This window comes from Onthophagus taurus, chromosome 11, assembly GCF_036711975.1.
Source record: "Onthophagus taurus isolate NC chromosome 11, IU_Otau_3.0, whole genome shotgun sequence".
In the NCBI taxonomy this organism is placed as follows: domain Eukaryota; kingdom Metazoa; phylum Arthropoda; class Insecta; order Coleoptera; family Scarabaeidae; genus Onthophagus; species Onthophagus taurus.
In genome coordinates this window covers 688,350-709,233 of record NC_091976.1, presented here as the reverse complement: position 1 = coordinate 709,233, position 20,884 = coordinate 688,350, and the positions used below count along the sequence as shown (strand labels likewise).

Below are 20,884 nucleotides of genomic sequence, written 5' to 3'. Positions count from 1 at the left end.
TATTAATCATTTTTCTGGAGAATATTGGAGAGGTTTGTTAAAATTAATGTTTTTAATTGGTGCAGAAGCGGTTGTAAGTATGAAAGTATGGCGGATATTATGGTATTAACGATGGGATCAGTTGAGGAAGTTGTAGGTTCATTTGAATTTTGTGGTGGATTTGTATTTTTAATTGCATTTGCGTAGGTTTTATTGGGATTATTAGAAGAATTGGGTAGGATTGAGTTGGGTTGTGCACTTAAGGATGGAGTGGTTAATTCGTGCCGTCTTTGTCGACTTGTGGTAGGTTTGTTTTAGAATTAATTTGTTCTAGATAGTATTTACATCCCCTGTAATTAGCTGGGTGATTTTCATTACAGTTAACACATTGAGGTGGATCGCTAGTAGGTTTCGGACATTTATTAGTTAAATGATTTTCTTTACATTTGACACACCTTGCTGGCATTGCGCAGTAATTTTTGGTATGACCGTATCGTTGACAACGATAACATTGTGGAACAGAGCGAGATGCGCGTCTAGTTTCTACTGTTATAATAATGTGGTCAAGTTTATTCAACTTGAAGATTTCTGATGCTTTTTCGGTCGCCGTGAGTTCGATAGCGCATATGGGTATTGCTATCTTATTTTTGTTATACAATCTACTTACTTTTAATACTGGGAAACCTTGTTCGATTAGTAAATTTGTTATTTCTTCTTCTGTCAGTGACGGGGGAATATGTCTGATAACCACCGAAAGTGGTTTGGAATCTGGGTTTCTATAGGTGTAGTGGTCTATTTGACTGGTTTTATAATGGTTAATTAAGGTCCGAAAATCATCTTCAGTGGTTATGTTTATTTTAGTTGTATCAGTGGAATAATGTATTGTGAATTCACATTTTACTAATTTTTTTATATCATTAAGAATTTCTTGATGGTTAAAAGACCCTTTTAGAAATATTGGTGGAATTCGTTTAATTTTTTGAGCAGTTGTTTGACTTGAGGTAGATGGACTCGGTTCGTTGTCATCTGGTCGATTGTCGAGTTGAGAAAGTGGAAAAAACTGATTTGTTTCGAGAATATGAACAGGTTTGGTATTTGGAGTCCACATGTATCTCTTCAAGGTTTCATTTATAGATGGTGACAATTCGTCAGATTTTCTCTTGGAGCTCATAAAGTTAAGGTTGAATTACAACCCCTTAGGGCTGCTCCTCGTTTATACCGATATATAAGGGTTGACACTCCCGACAACACGATAAATAAAAGTTAATATTATGAATAATCGAGTGTTTACGTTAAGGTTTATATCAGTTGGATCAGATCTCACAATACGCACGTCCGTATCGCTTGAATGACCGACATAAAACTCATTCCTTTTTGTAAAGACCATCTCTCCTAGCTCTGATACTGTTTCCTACTAGGATAGGTTATTACAGTCTTTCATAGGGTTGCACAGGTTTTCAGGGTTCAATAACTTAATGATTGTCAAAATTGGCTAGCAGAGATCTGCTTCTTATAATCGCAATACTTCCCCTTATGCATGATCCAGCTGTAGATTTTAATAACTCTTGATTTTGTATGAAAGATTTTTATAGTTATAAGATGTAAGAAACAAAGGCCACTAATTTCCAGTTTAGCGCCCCTTTTTACAAGAAAATGTTGAAGGATTCATTTAACGTAATTAATTAAGAAATTATACTATTTCTACTAGCGCAAACTGTTAAAATCTCTACATTCATGCTGTATAAATGGCTGCTGTGTATTACTTGAAAACCTAACACCCAGTTGAAGGAAATCTTTCTTATAACGCTTATAATAGCTTATGATATATAACAATTCTTTGAGATAATTTTTTGAAATTCCATTCGTTTCGGCAAATCGCTCTTTGTGTCCATTCGCCTCCTTTTGAAAACCAGATTCACAAAATCGAGGCGATCTTGACGAACGTATAGCAAAGCTTGCAATTAGTTAGATGGAAATATCACATTCGAAAGAGAATTAGGTCCGTTCGGTACAAGTCCTACAAAAAGACAAAGCGTTGTCAAAGCGAAATCGACAAGAGCCGGCTAACAAAACGCGCTTCAGCTCACACGAGGAACGTCCCCACTCCCTTTCCTCTACACTACACAAAGAACAAGTAGAAAACTGAGGACCATACGAATGCTAGCTAGGCAATGCGCACTTTTAATAATCGCCCGAATTCGTAATTAATTGGCACCTGCCGCTATTGGAGAGAAATCCTTTGATGTCTCCGTCGTCGCAGAAGGATTTTTCTTCCGGGGAAATTACAGAGATGTCCGGCAAAAGTCCGGAAAAGCGACCGCGCCCTGTAATTGAATTTTTAGTTCGTTATTTTCGCGAATCCTCGCGGAAGTGTTGTGTAGTTTTAATTAGTGCAAAACGCGCTGAATTGTTTATTTTGGTCGCGTTCTGCCGATGGGTTATGATTTTTTCAGAACTGGCGCTTATTTTGTTTTGTATTTTACGGAATGGTTTCCCCCGGATGCGGCTTAATAGTAATTGTGTAGGTGGGTGTATCCTCCCTTTTGAAGTGCACCCCTTCACCCCAACCCAGAAAAGGGGCGAAATCGTACTGCCCTGTAATATCAAATGTTAATTTAATTAATGCAATAGTTATTGCCATGACCGAAACGAGTGCAGTGGGCCGTTTGGACACGTTCGGTGTATTATTAATATATGCAAATATGTACGCCATTTTCATCTGAATACGACAAAAACTACCGACGTTCATTCACCCAACGTTTCTATCTTTATTTCAATATTGACATTATTTCAAAATATGGTATATGATAATAAAACAATATTAAATCTGCCTTTTAAAAGCTTTAATATGACTAAATGTATCTGAAATAATACAACTTGAAACTTTTTAGTGATTTACTAACCCCTGTATGTTATGATAATTTGCCAAAGTAGTGAAAATATGACTAACAACCGCAATAAAATAGATATAACTCATCCAGTTATTTTAAAATGATTATAAATTTGACAATCTTATTATAGCACTCAAAAGCGTTCCCAGAAATACGCGCATTCTTTAATTCGTTTTACGTTATGACGTCACTATTTATAGTATTTTCAAAAATGCTCTTCCGCTCCATTGTTGGTAATTTAATGGATTCTCTCGCATACATAGCACGTTGCCCCGGCGCACACAATGCAATATTTCCGCGGAGCCCGGACTCCACCACGAGAAAATGCATGTCGTTTGAATAATTAGTGTAGGGAGGTGGAGGCAACGTGGTGGCGGTGTGAAAAAGCAACCGTCGGCGCGGGACGAAAGTAAACATTTTCAGAGCGAGTAGTAAAGCCTGTCCCGCACTATTGATCATACGAGACATAGGACACTGAAAATAAAAAAGAGAGTTCATGCGTTATCAAAGTAAACTGGTTAATAAAACAATCGTAAATTAGTTTGTGGACAGCTTATTATTCTGTTTCAAAAAGCGAGGTAGTTTATTATTACGTACTGAAAACCTAATGACGTCATTTTCAGTTTATTCCCGTGCCGATTTTCATTACTTTTATATTTTACTTATGATTTCAAGGTGCTCCTTAAGAAGTATTTTCGGAAAAGTACTTTATTTAGAAGCATCATATGCAATATCATGCCAATATGATGCTAGTAATTGGCATCTAGTAAACTAATGAAGAAGTAAAGCTTATAATTGTGTTAGATCTGGAGATGCAGCCGATGAAGAAATTCTGTTTAAATGGCAATCTTCTTGCAACATGCTCTTCATCAAAGACTCATAACAGTTGTTCATCAGCCCTTAATGAAAGCGACCAAAATCAACTACATCAAAAAGTAAATGATGAAGTGAAGGAGGTCATCATCAGTAAATATACGAAGAGACCAGCGTGAGGCTGATCTAAACTAAGAGAAATTCTAAAGTAACTCTATTTGCAATCGTCTATCGATGGTGAGATGTCGTTATCTGATAGTACTTTAGATGTATATTGTTATTTTTACTGAAAGCAGTAAGATTCGACAATAAAAATATTTGACTACAGAAGTTACCTTTTTACATAACAATTTTGCTTAACATAAAAAGACTAGAGAACAACACTTTCGAAATTCATTTTACCAAGAAATCAATCGTCACATTTAATGGATATAAAGTATATAATGGGGACTAGGATGAGGTAGTGATACGATTATAAGAGCTTGGACCCTGTTAAAAGTTTGAATTTTCTTTTGATGGTGCGCAACCGCAAACCATTTTTCGAGTGCGATTCACTGAGCATAGAGAAAACAGTTCGGGTGGTTTGCGACGTTTGCTCGTTATCTTTTCGCTTAAACTTGTTATTATTTAAATTTATTGTGCAATGTGCATCTCTTAAACTGTTGGATTTATTGTAAGACTTGGATTTTTTATTTTGTTTTTCATTTAATTTAATTTTTGAAAACGGTTCAAGTGAATAAACTTTGTTATATAATTTTAAATCCAGAGTTATTTAATTGAAGTAATAAACTTACTCAAAACGATTATTTAACAAAAACTTTCTTTTCAATCTTTATCAAACAGACCCCGTTAGTCATAATCAATGTGCACTGCCCTACAGAACAGCAAAACATAGAAATTAAAAAGAATTTTTACCAATACCTAGAAAGGGTATATGACAAAACACCAGATAATGATATCAGGTCATTTTAACAACTTGAATTCTAAGTTCAGCAAAGAACAACATTTCAAAGGTTACCACAGAGGGCTATACATAAAACTATGTAGATCTCACCCAATGGAAGTACAGTCAATGAAATAGATCACATTCTGATAGATAGAAGGGCATCAAGTGGATCAGATCATTTCTTGGTGTAGATGAAGTTCAAGTACAAAATAAGCAACAAGAAGAACGAACAACGACTTAACATAGAAAAACTGAAATGGCCAGAAATACAGAACTGGAGTTAGATATACAACCAGTAGAAAAACAGTGGCAAAATATTAAAACTTTGCCAGTAACGGATACCGCAGAATCAATACTACGAAAACTAGAAAAACGGAAAGGGATATCATGGTTTGATGAAGAGTGTAAGGAATAAAATTGATAGAAGGCAGAAGAAATGGAAACACGTAAATGGATAGATTGGGAGAATGAAAGAGAATTTTAAATAATTCTAATATCTCAAGATATTAGAAAAAACAGTCTCTGCAAGAATAAGGAGGACCAAATAATGAGTGACAAACAAGACGTAAAACATATCTAGAAACAATACTCGAAAGGAAAGTGACTCGAAAAAAAGAATACAAATAGAACCGCCACTTATGCCTCTAAGATGCTCACATATATCATGAATGAACGACTGCAACCTGTAGCAGATACCGTTATTGGTGAATACCAAAACCAATTTCAGACATCACAGATCCACAATTGAGCAAATATTCACGGTAAAACAGATCCTTAGCAAAGTCTGTGAACGTAACATAAACATGCATAATATTTTTATAGACTTTAAACAGGGTTTATAGTACAAGAAGCCGCATATGCAGACGATGTTAACATTATGAGTCGTACGAAAGCAGAAACAGAAGACACATACTTTCAAAAGCAAAGACACTCAATGAAAAACACTCGTAAGGCTGAACAGTTCTCATATTTAGGGATGAGGTTATGAATGGGAGGAGAATAGTGTCGTACAGGAGAGTGGACGTAAACGTTAAGAGAGGCAAGGGCCCGGCTTGGGCTATAAAGCTACAGAAGAAGAAAAAAATATACAATTCCAGCTACTCAGACAATGCAGTAGAATAGAATAAAAGTTTATAAGTGGAATAGATGTATAAATTTCTTTATTAAATCAGTGCTACATATGTTTCGAATCTAATGATTCTTCTTCTTTGGCACGACGTCAAAATTAGGTTGTCTGATGGAATTGAACATTCAAAACCGTTTGTAAAACATTTAATTCTTAATAAAATCACAACGCGACAATCTTACGAAGAAAACAGGTATCACATGATTCTTTAAAGAAATTTATACATCGATTCAACTTATGAACTTTTATTCTATGATTTATACGATGTACCTGGAATCCACTATATAGCGTGTCCCGTATCTTCCGCATCAGAGCATTATACGGTTGTAGAATACATTATTCTGAAGCGATCTTTCTAATAAAATTTTTTCGAAATGTTTATAATAACCGCACGGGAACTGTTTAACGACGACCAATAACGGACAACTTTGATTCATCGAAAAAGTTTATTTCTCTTTCCATGACGAATTTATTGGTGAGTACACGTGGGAAACGAGTTATCATCGGCGTAGCGGACCGGCCGAGGGTGGCACCGATTACCTGAGTCTGATTTGCGATCTGCTGATTGGACGAAAAACAGTTCCTTTAAACAGTTCCCGTGCGGTTATTATAAACATTTCGAAAAAATTTTATTAGAAAGATCGCTTCAGAATAATGTATCCTACAACCGTATAATGCTCTGATGCGGAAGATACGGGACACGCTGTATACAGGGTGTCACACAAAAAACGCCCCAAGCTGTAACTCTGTCATTTACATTCCGATTTTCATGAGCGGGTTATCAAATGAAATGGTTTGATGAATAGGTACTATGATTCATGCTACAGATAAATTTTTTCCAAGGCCGTCTTCAATTTTAAGCGATGATTAACTTTTGCTTTTCAAATTGCTCTATATATTTTTCTTTACGTCATTGGATAGAGATTGTTTTTCTGAATCCACTGATGTACAATACATCAGTTTTTGATGTACAATACATCCATTTTGAATATAATTTTAGTAGAGAAAAGACACCTGTATATAAAGGTTGCCACACAAGAACGCCGCTAGCTGTATCTCTGTCATTTACCTTCCAATTTTCATGACCTAGCTATCAAATGAAATGGTTTGATGAATACTATGATTCATGCTACAAATAAACTTTTTCCAACGCCATCTTCAATTTCTAGCGATTATCAACATTTGATTTTCAAATTGCTCGGTATGTTTTTCTTCACGCTATTGGATAGAGTTTTTTTTTCTGAATCCATTAATGTACAATACATCAACATTAATTGTAATTGTAGCATAGAAAAACATTAAACTAGTTTCTGAACATTCTCTTAAAGTCACTTGTGTTATACTGTAGTGTGCCATGGGATAAATGAAAAACCAACTTATAAGTATCATTTACAACTGCCTGGGCATTGAAATAGCATTTAATGACTGTTATCAATTTTGCGTGTTATTTTTTTCCATGGCACACTGCAGTATTACAGAAGTGACTAAGACAATGTTCGGAAAATGTTTTAATTGTTTTTCTCTGCTAAAATTACAATTAATGTTAATGTATTGTACATCAATGGGCTCAGAAAACAATTTCTATCCCATAACGTGAAGAAAAACATACCGAGCAATTTGAAAATCAAAAGTTGATAATCGCTTGAAATCGAAGATGACGTTGGAAAAAGTTTATTTGTAGCATGAATAATAGCATTCATCAAACCATTTCATTTGTTGCCTCGTTCATAAAAATCGGAAGGTAAATGACAGAGTTACAGCTTACGGCGTTCTTGTGCGACAACCTGTATATACAGGTGTCTTTTTTCTGCTAAAATTACATTCAAAGTGGATGTATTGCACATCGGTGGATTCAGAAAAACAATCTCTATCTAATGACGTGAAGACAAATATATGGAACAATTTGAAAAACAAAAGTTAATAATCGCTTAAAATTGAAGATAGCCTTGAACAAAATTTATTTGTAGCATGAACCATAGTATTCATCAAACCATTTCATTTAATGCCTCGGTCATGAAAATCGGAATATAAATGACAGAGTTACAGCTTGGGGCGTTTTTTGTGTGACACCCTGTATAAAATGCAGTAGAAGACGGAAGTGAATTCTCAATGGACCCTCATTCTAAATTTCCAAAAACTGTACCACTCTTGCTACTTCTGTTAGCATCAATACAAAGTGCAAACTTTAATGCGAAACACGTTCATTAGAGATATCTCATCAAATTGTGTGAAAGTAAAGAATCATGGTATATGAATTCACATGATTCCCCTATACTGTCCACATTAAGTGTTTGTGCAATCTAGAATGATAGCCTTCTCACCTTTCAAGCTTTCATTTAGAACAAGTGACCTTTGCGTCCCATTGGAAACTGAGGAACAAGCGGAAATCAAGTGATCTAAATACGAGAAATACGAAATTTTACTTATCAAAAATGAACCAATTGTTTAATACAAGTGATAGAATTGATCAATTCTGCAAATTACACAGAACGCCACCAAACAACTTAAAAATCCTATTATTCACCAATTAAAAATGAGAATGGATGTTAGGCCTAAATAAAACACAAAAAGTAAATAGGTCCGCTTAACATATTCAGATGACTTTTCAATCTAGAAATGGAGAAATGCTACAAACTTGCATCGAACCAGAACGGCAATACATAATTATTAGTCCTACTTCTACAAAAGAAATGTATAAGACAATACGAATATCATTTAGAGAAAAAGCCTTGTTTTTGATCTTATTACTGGAGAAGTTATGGAACAACTTCCATAGAAAGTTATTATTAGAATAATCTCTTATTGCACATCAGTGACGTTCTTAATCTTAAACATGATATTTTCGGCACGTTTGTTGGTGATACAACAGACAAATACAAACAACAAACTAAAACTAGAACTAACACTAGACCTAAAAACTTTCGAGTTAAGCCGTGCGTCTTTTGAAAAATTGTTTGCCGTTTCGGATGCCATGTTGCAACCTTCTTCAGAAACAAGTTCAAATTAACTTCAACATGCAACGTCAAACACTTTTCTAGGTCTAGTATTAGTTCTAGTGATAGTGCTACTGTTAGTTCTAGTTTTAGTTTAATTAACACCGGCCGTGAAAGCCCTCGTTATAATTACAAACATCTATAGGCCAAATTAATACTTGAACCAATACATGAATGAAAGCCAATCTGTCCATGTCAACTTTACCAACAAACAAAACCAAATAACTTTACAAATATGCGATACTCAGATTCTATATTAACTCATTTTGTGAATGACACAGAACTACGCCGGAGAATTTATATCGAAAAACATTTAACACCAAAAGTAAATTGTAAAATACCGCTTTATCGACCTTGATGTAAATGACATTTGAAAGAAAAATTTAATAGCGACCAAAATTAAATGAATAAATGAAGTATTTAGCATGTTTGGCTCTTATGTCATGGACAGACTCGCCCTAGAAACTACAGCTTTGCGTACCTTTAAAATCCATGAATTCATTTCATTATCAATAAGTTTGAATACGACCACCCTATTAAGTGCGAGTATTTAACGTAAATTGAACGAATTTACAATGTTTCTTTTTCGTTGATTCAATAAGTTTCGAGAACTTGTTGATTTTTTTTCTTTATCTAAACACCTGGCACATCTTGGCGCGGATTATAGTAAGTATTTCTGGTCTTCGTTTCGGCGAATTTGAAACACGTGAAATTTGGCAAACGGACGACAGTCGATATATCAGATGTAATTACGTGTAAATGTGTACCAATACTCGTACTCGGCTTTGTTTCCTTTGAAATACTAACAATGGAACTGGTCCCCCTCAATTATGAAAATCGGGAGACCATGAAGAGATAAACAAGGCATTGTTCTTGAAATAACCGAAATTGAAGATATACTATATTAGATAGATATCAAAAACCTTTTTTATTGCTTAGAAAGGAAACTGTTTCTTGTTTCAAGATTATCCACAACTACATACATAGAGAGTTATATTCATTTATTTATTTATAGAAAAAGTGATGGGAGTAAAAGTAAAACTCGTAAAATAAGGATGTTTTACTGCACAAGTTTTTTTACGATAGAGGATGTATATGTCTATTGACGTAAAGTTTTTATCCCCGAACATAAAAGAACGATGTGGAAACGTTTGATTCTACTGCGATTGATACTCTGGTTGATACATGTAGGTGTTACAAAGAGAATAATTTAATAAACATCATTTAATTGTAAAGTTACCCTCGAAATGGAGGCGAAGCTACTTCTTTGTGGTTGCAATTTGGCGTCGGTGACATAATAGAATTATAACATTACGGATTTTTGCGAATGCCGGCGAAATTCACGGTATAATCCTCTGGCGGGTTTCCGGGGATTTCATGGCAAAATAACAGAGTTAAGATGATGACTGAAGTCTAAGCTCAACACGGCAATTATCCCATGGTCCTCCGAGATATCCTATAAAGGATCTACTCCCTAGCGCTTTTTCTCCCTCAAAGCTCTTTTAATTCGTCCTGAACGTGGTAATATTATACTGATCGATCGATATTATTCGACATAAGTTTTAAGCTTAATATAATAATTTTTTACAAGTAAATAATTACACCATTTCCGTTGTCATTCTTTACGTAAACAATGTATATATTTTCCGAAATGCATATTTAGGAAAGAATGAGACAAGGTTAGGAAGCGAGGTACTGTATATGCTTTACTAACCCGTCTGCGTCTGTCACTTGATAAGCAACAAGTTACGAAGCGGAAAGTCTTATCGTTAGTAAAAACCTCCCAATCAGGCAAGATGGAATACCCCGTACCACCACTTTCATTTATATCCAAAATTAATCTGATTTATTACATTAAATTCCAGAATACAACGGAATGAAATCCACAAAATAGACAAGAGTCGGTCGGAGCAGCAAATGATAAGGATATTATTTAGCTATAAAAACTTCTACGGTTATTCTTCATCAATAAAGCCTTTGGTCCAAAATGCTAAAAACAGCAAAGCCACAAATATTAAACATAACAGTGAACGGAAGAAAAACGATAATTGAAAAAACAGACATCATTATCGTCCTACCAGCAGATAAGGGGAAGGCGACCGTGGTTATGGACGACGACAAGATCACGAGCCTTTTGGACCCAGCCATCTATACGAACATAAAAAAGGACCCAATCGAGAAGATGGTAAGGAAGATGAAAGAACTGGTAAAATCCACAGGAATCCCAGCAAAACAACAGAAAAGTTCTTCGTACAGGTCCCAGTACCCCCAAGAATATATGGATTACCTAAAATCCATAAACCAGAGGTCTCACTATGTCCTATTGTTGTCAGTGCCATAAATTCTCCCACCTATCAACTATCAAAACACCTTGCCAAGATTCTGTCTCCTTTTACAGGTAAAACAGAGTCGTCGTATGTCAGAGATTCCACACATTTGATAGAATCAATGAGGAGTATGAAGCTAAACCCTCAGGATATCCCGGAATGTTTGCCAAAGTATGTGCCAGGACAAGTGGAGTGCTGCTTATCGTCGATATATTTTAGCTGGAAGGAAGAGTTCTACGAGCAATGCGAAGGGGCAACCATGGATCACCTCTGTCACATGTGGTCCCCAATTTTTACATGCAGATGTTTGAAGAGGAACCGTTAAAGCAAAGTCCGTGTAAACCGAAGCTATGTGTCAATGACACTTTCGTGATCTGGCAACATGAAAAAAAACAAATACAGGAATTTCTAGACCACTTCAATTCACAATATCCCATGAAAAAAGTGTGTTCGTCACTAGGAAGACAGATGGGGGCATAGAACTGGAAGTATATCGAAAGAAGATGCATACGAATAGGTACCTTTCAGGCTTCATCCTATCACCACCCACAACAGAAGAGGTCGGTGATTCAAGCCTTATTCCAGCGAGAAGAGAGGATATGTAATAAAGAGAATCTAAGGAAGGAAGAAATATGCCTAGAAGATGTACTGCAGCAGAACGGCTATACGATGAGGGATATCCAATCAGTACGACACCAGCCGGTTTTATCTGCCTTCCTTATGTTTCAGGTATGACGGAGCAAATTCCGAGGTGTTTTATACGGTACGATCAGCAAAATACAAATCGCTCTTCCGATAGCCAAAGACAAACTAACCCCATTAACGGGAGTGGGAGTCTATCGTGCAGTTGCGAGAAATATTACGTTGACCAAACTGGACGTAACATCGAATGCCGCATCTAGGAACAATCTGCAGTCGCGAGGCATTGCCACAAAGGAGGCACATCATAGAGTTTGACAAAACCAAAATGCTAGTAAGAAACGGACATTACTTCCAAAGATTGACATCGACATAGGAATAACATGAATAGAGAAGACGGTTGGGTACTGAGCTGTACATGGAAGATGCTAGTGAACTCAACGAAACCTTTTCCACCCGGATTTGACAAAAACAACTAGGTTGATAATTAGACACTAATTAGTTAAGGTTAATTAATTAGGGTAATTCCAATTCGACCCCCACCATTGGGATCTGAGAAACCATAAGAGATACAGAAATGGTTAAATGGGGGTAAAGTTGCGTATCTGAGAGCTCATCATTTTTCAACTAAGTTTTTGGATCTAGCCATTTTAGTTTTTAAAATATAGCCGAAAAACCTGATGATAGTTTCACGAAAACGAAACGTCGGAGAAAATTTCTAGTTGTTTTTTCAGATTCACGAAAAATAAAGAAGTTATATGCAAAAAACGAAAAAAATCATGTTTTTGTTTTTCGGCCATATTTTAAAAACTAAAACGGCTAAATCCAAAAACTTAGTTGAAAATGATGGTTTCTCTTATGGTTTCTGAGATCCCCATGGTGGGGATCGAATTTGAATTACCCTGTATACTAATAACTTACACAGGGTGGTCCGTTACTAATGGGACACAGAGCAACAGTGAATTCCTTACATTAAATTATTACGATTTAACCCAATTTATGTTAGTCCAATTGTTAATAACAACGAAGATACAGATGGTTAAAGTTAATACTTTATTTTCGTTTTTCTTTAATAATTTCGTTGTCTCTTACATTATGAACATGAAAATTGGTACATTATCATTTTTTAATACAATAAATAATAATTTGGTGTTAGTTTTGATTTATCTTTCAGATGGCGCTGTCTACCTTAAAAAACCACCCTTAAAGTAGTCATATCTTTTTCATCGTTAAAATTTTTACAACTCACATAACATAAAACAGTTTCTCAGACATTTTTACATAAATTTGGTATACCTATCAATATTCTCTAAAGTTCTCCGTTCCCGAGATGATCACTGTTTAAGGGCACTTTGCAAAATTTAATATCTCAGTAACATCAGTTGGCGTTGACAAAGTTTTTATTTAGTCAAACACTAGACAATCAGTTTGACATTCAGTTTCATTTTACGCTCAGTATTATTGTAATCAATGTATTTATTACTTTGAAATAATGCCCCGGCATAATTTTTTTTCTAACACGGAAATGCGTGATATGCACACCATGCATATACGCTCAAGAAAAGTTTAATGGAAGGGAAGCGTGCAGAAGATATTTATTAAAATACCCCAACAGAAGACAACCAAATCACAAGTTATTTAAAAATTTGTATGACCGCTTAGATGAGACTGGTTCATTTCGTCCTAAACGAAATACAGGTCGTCCAAAAAAGATTTCCGTTGATGAAGAAGATGAAGTTTTAGTACGAGTTAGTAACAACCCAAAAGTTAGCTCTAGACGTTTGTCAGCTGCAACCGGGTTAAGCAAGTCGTCAATTCTACGAATATTAAAAAAAGAAAGACTGTATCCATACCATTTTGTACCTGTACACGCCTTACTGCCTACTGATTTAAGAGTTCGGTTAGAATTTGCTAATTTTATCAAAAATCGGCAAAATTCTGACCCATCGTTTATTGCCAACATTTTATTTACTGACGAGGCGACATTCACTCGTAGTGGGGTTTTTAATTTTAAAAATTACCATGTTTGGGAAACTGAAAACCCACACATGACACGGCAACGGCATTTTCAACATGAATTTAAAATAAATGTTTGGTGTGGAATAATTGGAAATTATGTGTTGGGTCCGCGGGAATTACCAAATAATTTGAACGGCCACAATTATTTACAGTTTTTGCAAAACCAAGTAGACGATATGTTGGCTGAGTTACCATTAAATATTTGGACTGTCATGTGGTTTATGCAAGATGGAGCACCACCCCATTTTTCCAGGCAAGTGCGAGATTATCTCGATATGAATTTTCCACGAAGATGGATTGGCCGAGGTAGTCATTACACTTGGCCACCACGAAGTCCCGATTGTAATCCTATGGATTTTTGCGTATGGGGATTTGTAAAATCCCTTGTTTACAAAGACAATCCTGAAACTCGTGAGGAACTGTGGCAAAAAATTGTAAAGGCAGTGGATATCATTAGGAATAAACAAATATTATTTAACATAAGAAGATCATTTTCTAAACGGATTGGAAAATGCATTGAAGCTAACGGTGGTCACTTTGAACACTTACTCTAATGCAGTTCATTTTAATTGTTATTATTGTTTCCTCTTTTTGTTCGATGTTATTATTATTAAAATGTTTAAATAAATTATAGTCGTTATTAAAATCGATTTTTAATATAGTAATTATGTTAATATTTTTGTAACATCAACTTATGTTTGTGGATAGTTAAATTATATCTGAAAGATAGATCAGAACTATACTAATTTATCATTTATCATCTTAAAAAGTAATAATATAAAAATTTTAATATTCATAATTTAAGAAAAAGCGAAATTATTAAAAAAACAACGAAATTAAAGTATTAACTTTAACCAACTCTATCTTCGTTATTATTAACAATTGGACTAAGATAAATTGAATTAAATCGTAATAATTTTACGATTTAACCCAATTTATCTTAGTCCAATTGTAAATAAAGACTTTTTCACCGCCAACTAATGTTTATTGAGCATAGTGAAATTTTGCAATGTGCGCTTAAACAGTGATTATCTCGGGAACGGAGAACTTTAGAGAATATTGATAGGTATACCAAATTTATGTAAAAATATAAATAAAACAAAGAAAAACTTCTTACTTGCTTAGTTTAATTAAATTTACTGTCGTACCGGTTTCGGGAACATTATCCCATCATCAGCGACAAGCTATATATTATAAAAATACAAAAAAACACACATTAAAATATTGCAGGCATATAAATATTTAATAACTTACAGTCAAAAGAAGCGTACGATAATTCGGAAAAGCACAAACATTAAAAAAGTATACATATCAAACGTGAAGCGTTAGGATATGTGATAAGACAAATGAAATGATGATGAAATGATTTTTTAAAAAATTTTTAAAAAATTTAATATAACCTTGGCATATTCCAACAGAAATTCCATACTGAATTTATTATCAAATTATCACTACAAAAACAATGATAAATTAAAAAGGAACGGAGTGTATTCTGTTAATTGTACTGACTGTAACGCCATCTATATTGGACAAACGGGTCGAAAATTGGAAACTCGTTTACACGAACATAAAATTAAATCACAATCTAACATAAATAAACATATAGTTGACACTGGTCATAACATTGATTTTGATAACGCTGCTCTCATTCATAATTGTCAAAAGGGTTATAGACTTGACCTTCTAGAACAGCTTGAGATACATAAGATCAAGAATAACAACGAATACTCTTTATTAAATGATCAAGTTTTTTACAATTATAAACCGCTTTTTACTTATTTACGAAAATGAGTGATATTTTTTTTCCAGGGGATTTTGTATTTATCTTTGATTAATTTTTGTTTAGTTTATTTTGGTTTATTTTAATATTTTGATTTATTATATAAGAATCATGCTCTTTTCTTTTCACACCCCCCCGTTTTCTTCGTTCTCCCAACAGTTGTTCAGTCGCATCTCATCTCTTCCAGGCGTAACTCGTTTCTGAGTTTTCGCTCCACCATATTATATAACGTCCGAACATTTGCAAAAAAAATTTTTAATTCATTTGTCTTATCACATATCCTAACGCTTCACGTTTGATATGTATACTTTTTTAATGTTTGTGCTTTTCCGAATTATCGTACGCTTCTTTTGACTGTAAGTTATTAAATATTTATATGCCTGCAATATTTTAATGTGTGTTTTTTTGTATTTTTATAATATATAGCTTGTCGCTGATGATGGGATAATGTTCCCGAAACCGGTACGACAGTAAATTTAATTAAACTAAGCAAGTAAGAAGTTTTTCTTTGTTTTATTTATATATTTCACACTTGCAACATGGAACAAAATCATTATGTAAAAATGTCTGAGAAACTGTTTTATGTTATGTGAGTTGTAAAAATTTTAACGATGAAAAAGATATGACTGCTTTAAGGGTGGTTGTTTAAGGTAGACAGCGCCATCTGAAAAAGAAATCAAAACTAATACCAATTTATTATTTATCGTCTAAAAAAATACTAATGTACCAATTTTCATGTTCATAATGTAAGAGACAACGAAATTATTAAAGAAAAACGAAAATAAAGTATTAACTTTAACCATCTGTATCTTCGTTATTATTAACAATTGGACTAAGATAAATTGGGTTAAATCGTAATAATTATATGTAAGGAATTCACTGTTGCTCTGTGTCCCATTAGTAACGGACCACCCTGTATATTAGTATAATAATAATTATATTCATAATTAACGTTTATTAATTTTTTAGTTTTTGTTTTAGATGAACTACAGAGCCAATTTGCTATCAACCTCTCTCAACCAACTACGATTTTTTGGAAGCATCTATTTTGAACCGCTATGTATGTTTCCGTAAGTCTTGCCATGGCAAGCCATATTTGGGGCAAGATGGAGAAAATACTTTTTTAATACATTTCCCTCCTTTCTAAAGTTAGGCAAAAGTGCCTTGAACTGACTTTAACCTAAACGTAAATTGGTGAATTTAGGTTGCAAAATAGTATGAATAATCTAGAAAGTACAATGCAGAAAATAGAATGTAGAATACAAATTGTAAAATGTAAAATCTACTTTGGATTTTTCACCATGACACTGTAATTTCTCCAAGAATGTCACCGTAATTCACAGGTTTTTGTTACAAATACTGCCTTCAAAGATGTCCTCTCCTTAAACTCATAGGATGAGGTTAAACATTTTATCTCTAAGAACTGGATTCTACCTCGCCCGCAAGTGATTTCGGCGACAATATGCTACGATTAAAATTACAAGTTGTACGATAATAATAAAGTTACAAGGCATTAGCTCAATTTCATTTAATCTTTAAGGGTTTCAATTGTAATGTCTCGGTCGCCAGCGACCTCGGTAGCTATTTGTCGCAATCACCAAAAATACATATTGGCTACCTTAGTATACAAAACCTATTTATATAAGAGTATGCTTATTTTGTGTCATAAGGATTTGTATCAAAATAATTTGATTACGCAAATTATTGCGTCCATAAAATTTTTAAGTACATTCCAAGTATTAGTCAGCAAATTAAAGTCAATTTGGATCATTTTCAATTAAACCAATACATTTCCTAATGTTGGAACTATTTTGTAATGAAATATAAAATTTTATTTTATAAAACCATTGCGCCCATAAACGTTTCAAGTTGATGTTTAGTTAAAACTGTTAAAAATTTTACTTTTATGTTAAAACATCAATTAGGTTTAACACGACGCGTTGTACCAGATTAAATTCATTTCACACATTTCATATTCAAATGAAAAAAGCTATGCTTTTCAACTCTCGTTTAAACGTTTATCCTCTTTCATCCATCGTAGGTTATCCGATTCTGACATATTTTGTTCGCGTGATCACCGAAGACACAGACAATGAAAACCCATGGAGTGATTGATAGCCGATTGAACTATTCGTATACATATGCGCAGATGAACGCTTCAGATCGTTTTGTTAGGTCGCGCTGAGCGTTAGCACTTATTTCCAACGAACGGCAACAGCCTCGGCAAGCCGTTAATCATTTGTCGAAATATTGCACTGCTTGATGCATAAAAACAGAAAAGGGACAACGAACGCGTTCAACCGGAGAGATATCTATTTTGTATTGAAATCTTTTCAGCTTCACTATGGCGCTGTAACAATACATTTTGAATACCTAATTAAAATGAAATGGATCAGGTTATTAATAAGGTAGTAATAAATATGTATGCCCAATAAGATGTAATCTTATTTATTGCGCTTTATATTTAGTTTAGGTTTGAAGTAAATCAAGGATATCCCGATAACGAAAATAATAATAACAAAAAAAAATGTAACTAATCTCGCTGAATTAAATATAGCAAATCCCAACCAGATAACCTTGTTTCCAGGTTGTCACATAGGTAATACAATGGAAATGTTATCGCGGACCGCGCATGCACGTAATTTATCGTAATAGCACGAGGTCAATACCCTCGATATAGAAAAAAAGCAGGTAAAAACCTCCTCCTTCTCCACTGATTTGACCCGACCAGTAAGGAGTAAAGAGTTTGCGTTAACAATTAGAATTGCGGCGTGAATGAAAAATGGACTTTTGTTTACTACGCGTAGGGAAACATCTGTTTATCCTCCCAACTATTCGCTATTTTAGACGAAGTGTGGGCGTATTTGATTGCCGGCAGCAAAAAAAAAGTCGCTTTTTTTCTTCTTCTTTCAAGCGTTCGCTCATTAGCGATTCTATGTGAATACCGTTCACCTTTGACTTTCTATTGTGATGCTAAACGAGAAATGAGTGTGAATAAGTCAAAGTTGCTAAGGCGCTGTTCGTGGAGAGTGTTTGATTATACATTTTTTGTGTTCTGTTACGAGAGAGCCAAAAATTCGGTATGAAATAATTTAGGTTAATGTCACTTGAGAAACCTTCATTTATAACTTGCAAATCGCATACATCAGTATATTACAAGTGCCCGGGGTGGTAAAGGAAGTTGCAAAATTAATCCTCTTATGCTTTTAGCGCTATTACTCGACTTGATTTGAATCATAATAGATCAATTTGTGGGCACAAATATGATTGATCAATTAATATAATTGTCTAATTACTCTAATTAATATATATTTTTAATTATTATTTCTTTTTGGTACAAAAGTACTGCAATTGTAAAAGATGCAACCTGGTGAAGGATATGCTCCCTCATCCAAAACTAAAATTGATAAATGATTTATGTAGATGTTAAAATTACATGTCATCAAAGTAATATTGTGAGCAATGATGACCAATACTGTAATATTAACTGTACTGTAATTTCCCTGTCGTTTTGGATAGCTTTTGTTATGTACCGTTAAGAATTTGTCGCGGAACATTAAACATGATATTATTATTTTTCTTAATTCAAATGAAATGGTCAACATTTGGAGAACATAACTTTTAAAACTTAACATTAAAATTATATGTCTAGTATTGTTTATGATGAAAATTGCTTGATAAATAACAGATTTTCCACTATTTATTCTCCAATGTTCATTTAAGCACATCGGTAAGATATTGTTGATGGAAACCATTTGTTGATTAGGGTGTAATCGAGAGTTATGGGGTTATGTAAAGATGTCAGTTGCCACATCTGTAGTATACAAGATACATAGTGCGTCCGTAAAGTAGTGGATATAGGTGATAAAATCATTGTAAACGGTTTATGGAAAAATCCCTGAAACGGGTCTAAAAATTTAAACTTTTTCAGTCATTTTTAAACGAGTTATGACGTCACCGATATTTTTTTTTTTCAAATACTAATCCCTCATTTTTATTACGGAATATGAAAGAGCATTTTTCTTTGAATCTAGTTACATTATTAATATTGGTTACATAAGAAAATTTTCCAGAAAAATTACTATGAAGTTGAACTACTTCATATTTGCTTGACATGATAAAAATAGCAAGAGAATAGCATAGAGTGCCATGCGTAACTATGGTAACAAATTACTTTAAACAATTTCCTAAGTGTCAAAAAGTAATTTAATAAAGCTTGTTGATGTGTCTGCCATCTTGTTGGAATTAAGTTGAGTCAACATTATCGGGATGATGAAATTATCGAAGGAATGATATCGTTTTGAAAAAATCTAAATATCTCTCTCCAGTTAAGGTTTCCTTAAAAAAGGAAAAGCCCAGGGTAGTACCCCGTATTATTTTGTTCCACACATCAATCTTTTGCGGATATTGAGTGCACGACTTTCTGGTTCAATGTGATTGGGTAACCCAATACCGACAATGTTGTCTATTTACTTGTCCATTCAATGTAAATGTTCTCTAGTCGGAAAAAATTATGTTTTTGACGAAGCCTTCGTCGTCGTTGCAGAAACGACTAATTGCACATGAATAACAAGGTTTACTTTATAAGGATGATATTTTGAGGTTTTTAAAATTTTGTGAACTGTTCATTTACTAATATCCAGATTCGATCCAATACCACTTACAATAACGTGAGGGTTTTCTTGCCAAACCAAAACCACGTTTTATTGAACCTCCCCTGAAATATTTGGTCGGAGAGACTTTGAAAAATCTCTTACAAATACTTTGACAAATAAGTTAGCGATCAGGATATGTTGCATTAAAGAGGTCAACTACATACTGAATCAGTTTTTGGCTACTGCTATTTTTATCGTGTAAAGCAAATATGAAGTAGTCCAACTTAACCCTGTGTCTCAAGAAGCCAAAAATGTTGAAACTTTGTGACAGAATTAAAACGCAATCAAAATACTCTCAGTAAAGGCCTTCGAAATCAATTTTAGCAAAATGTGATAATCCTCTATTCCAGGGGGACAATGATACTTGAGAGTACCGTCTGGCATTAAAATTTATTTTAGTGATGATTTGCAGTATACAAAAACTTTTTTTTGCTGATATAAAAATAATACATTTTTTATTACGTTAGAAAATAAGTAACACTTACTTTAGGTAAATCACATTATGATATTCAGAAAAACAGTTCTTTCTTTCATTACAACATAAATAAACATTGCAAGCAGTCCATTTTGAGTCTAGTCTGGACTGAATTGCTTTGGCAGAACAATTTTCTCATCTTCCTCTTTCTTTTCTAAAATTCAGTAACAGAATAGCCGTATTTTCGTCTTTTCGGTAATCGGGCTGGTGAACTTGCGCTACGACATTTTCGTGAACGCAG

General features: G+C 34.1%; 1 protein-coding gene and 1 long non-coding RNA gene across 2 annotated transcripts in view; both read right to left on the bottom strand.

Moving 5' to 3' along the window:
- The window catches only part of LOC111415636 (Regulator of eph expression), a 170,612-nt gene that overhangs the window by 86,806 nt on the left and 62,922 nt on the right, over positions 1-20,884 (bottom strand). The gene's annotated exons all lie outside the window — the stretch shown is intronic.
- On the bottom strand, positions 14,038-15,628 carry LOC139431906 (uncharacterized). Its single transcript, XR_011641939.1, has 2 exons — positions 14,988-15,628; positions 14,038-14,917 (listed from the first exon to the last, which is right to left on the bottom strand). It is a non-coding gene; the product is annotated as an uncharacterized lncRNA (long non-coding RNA).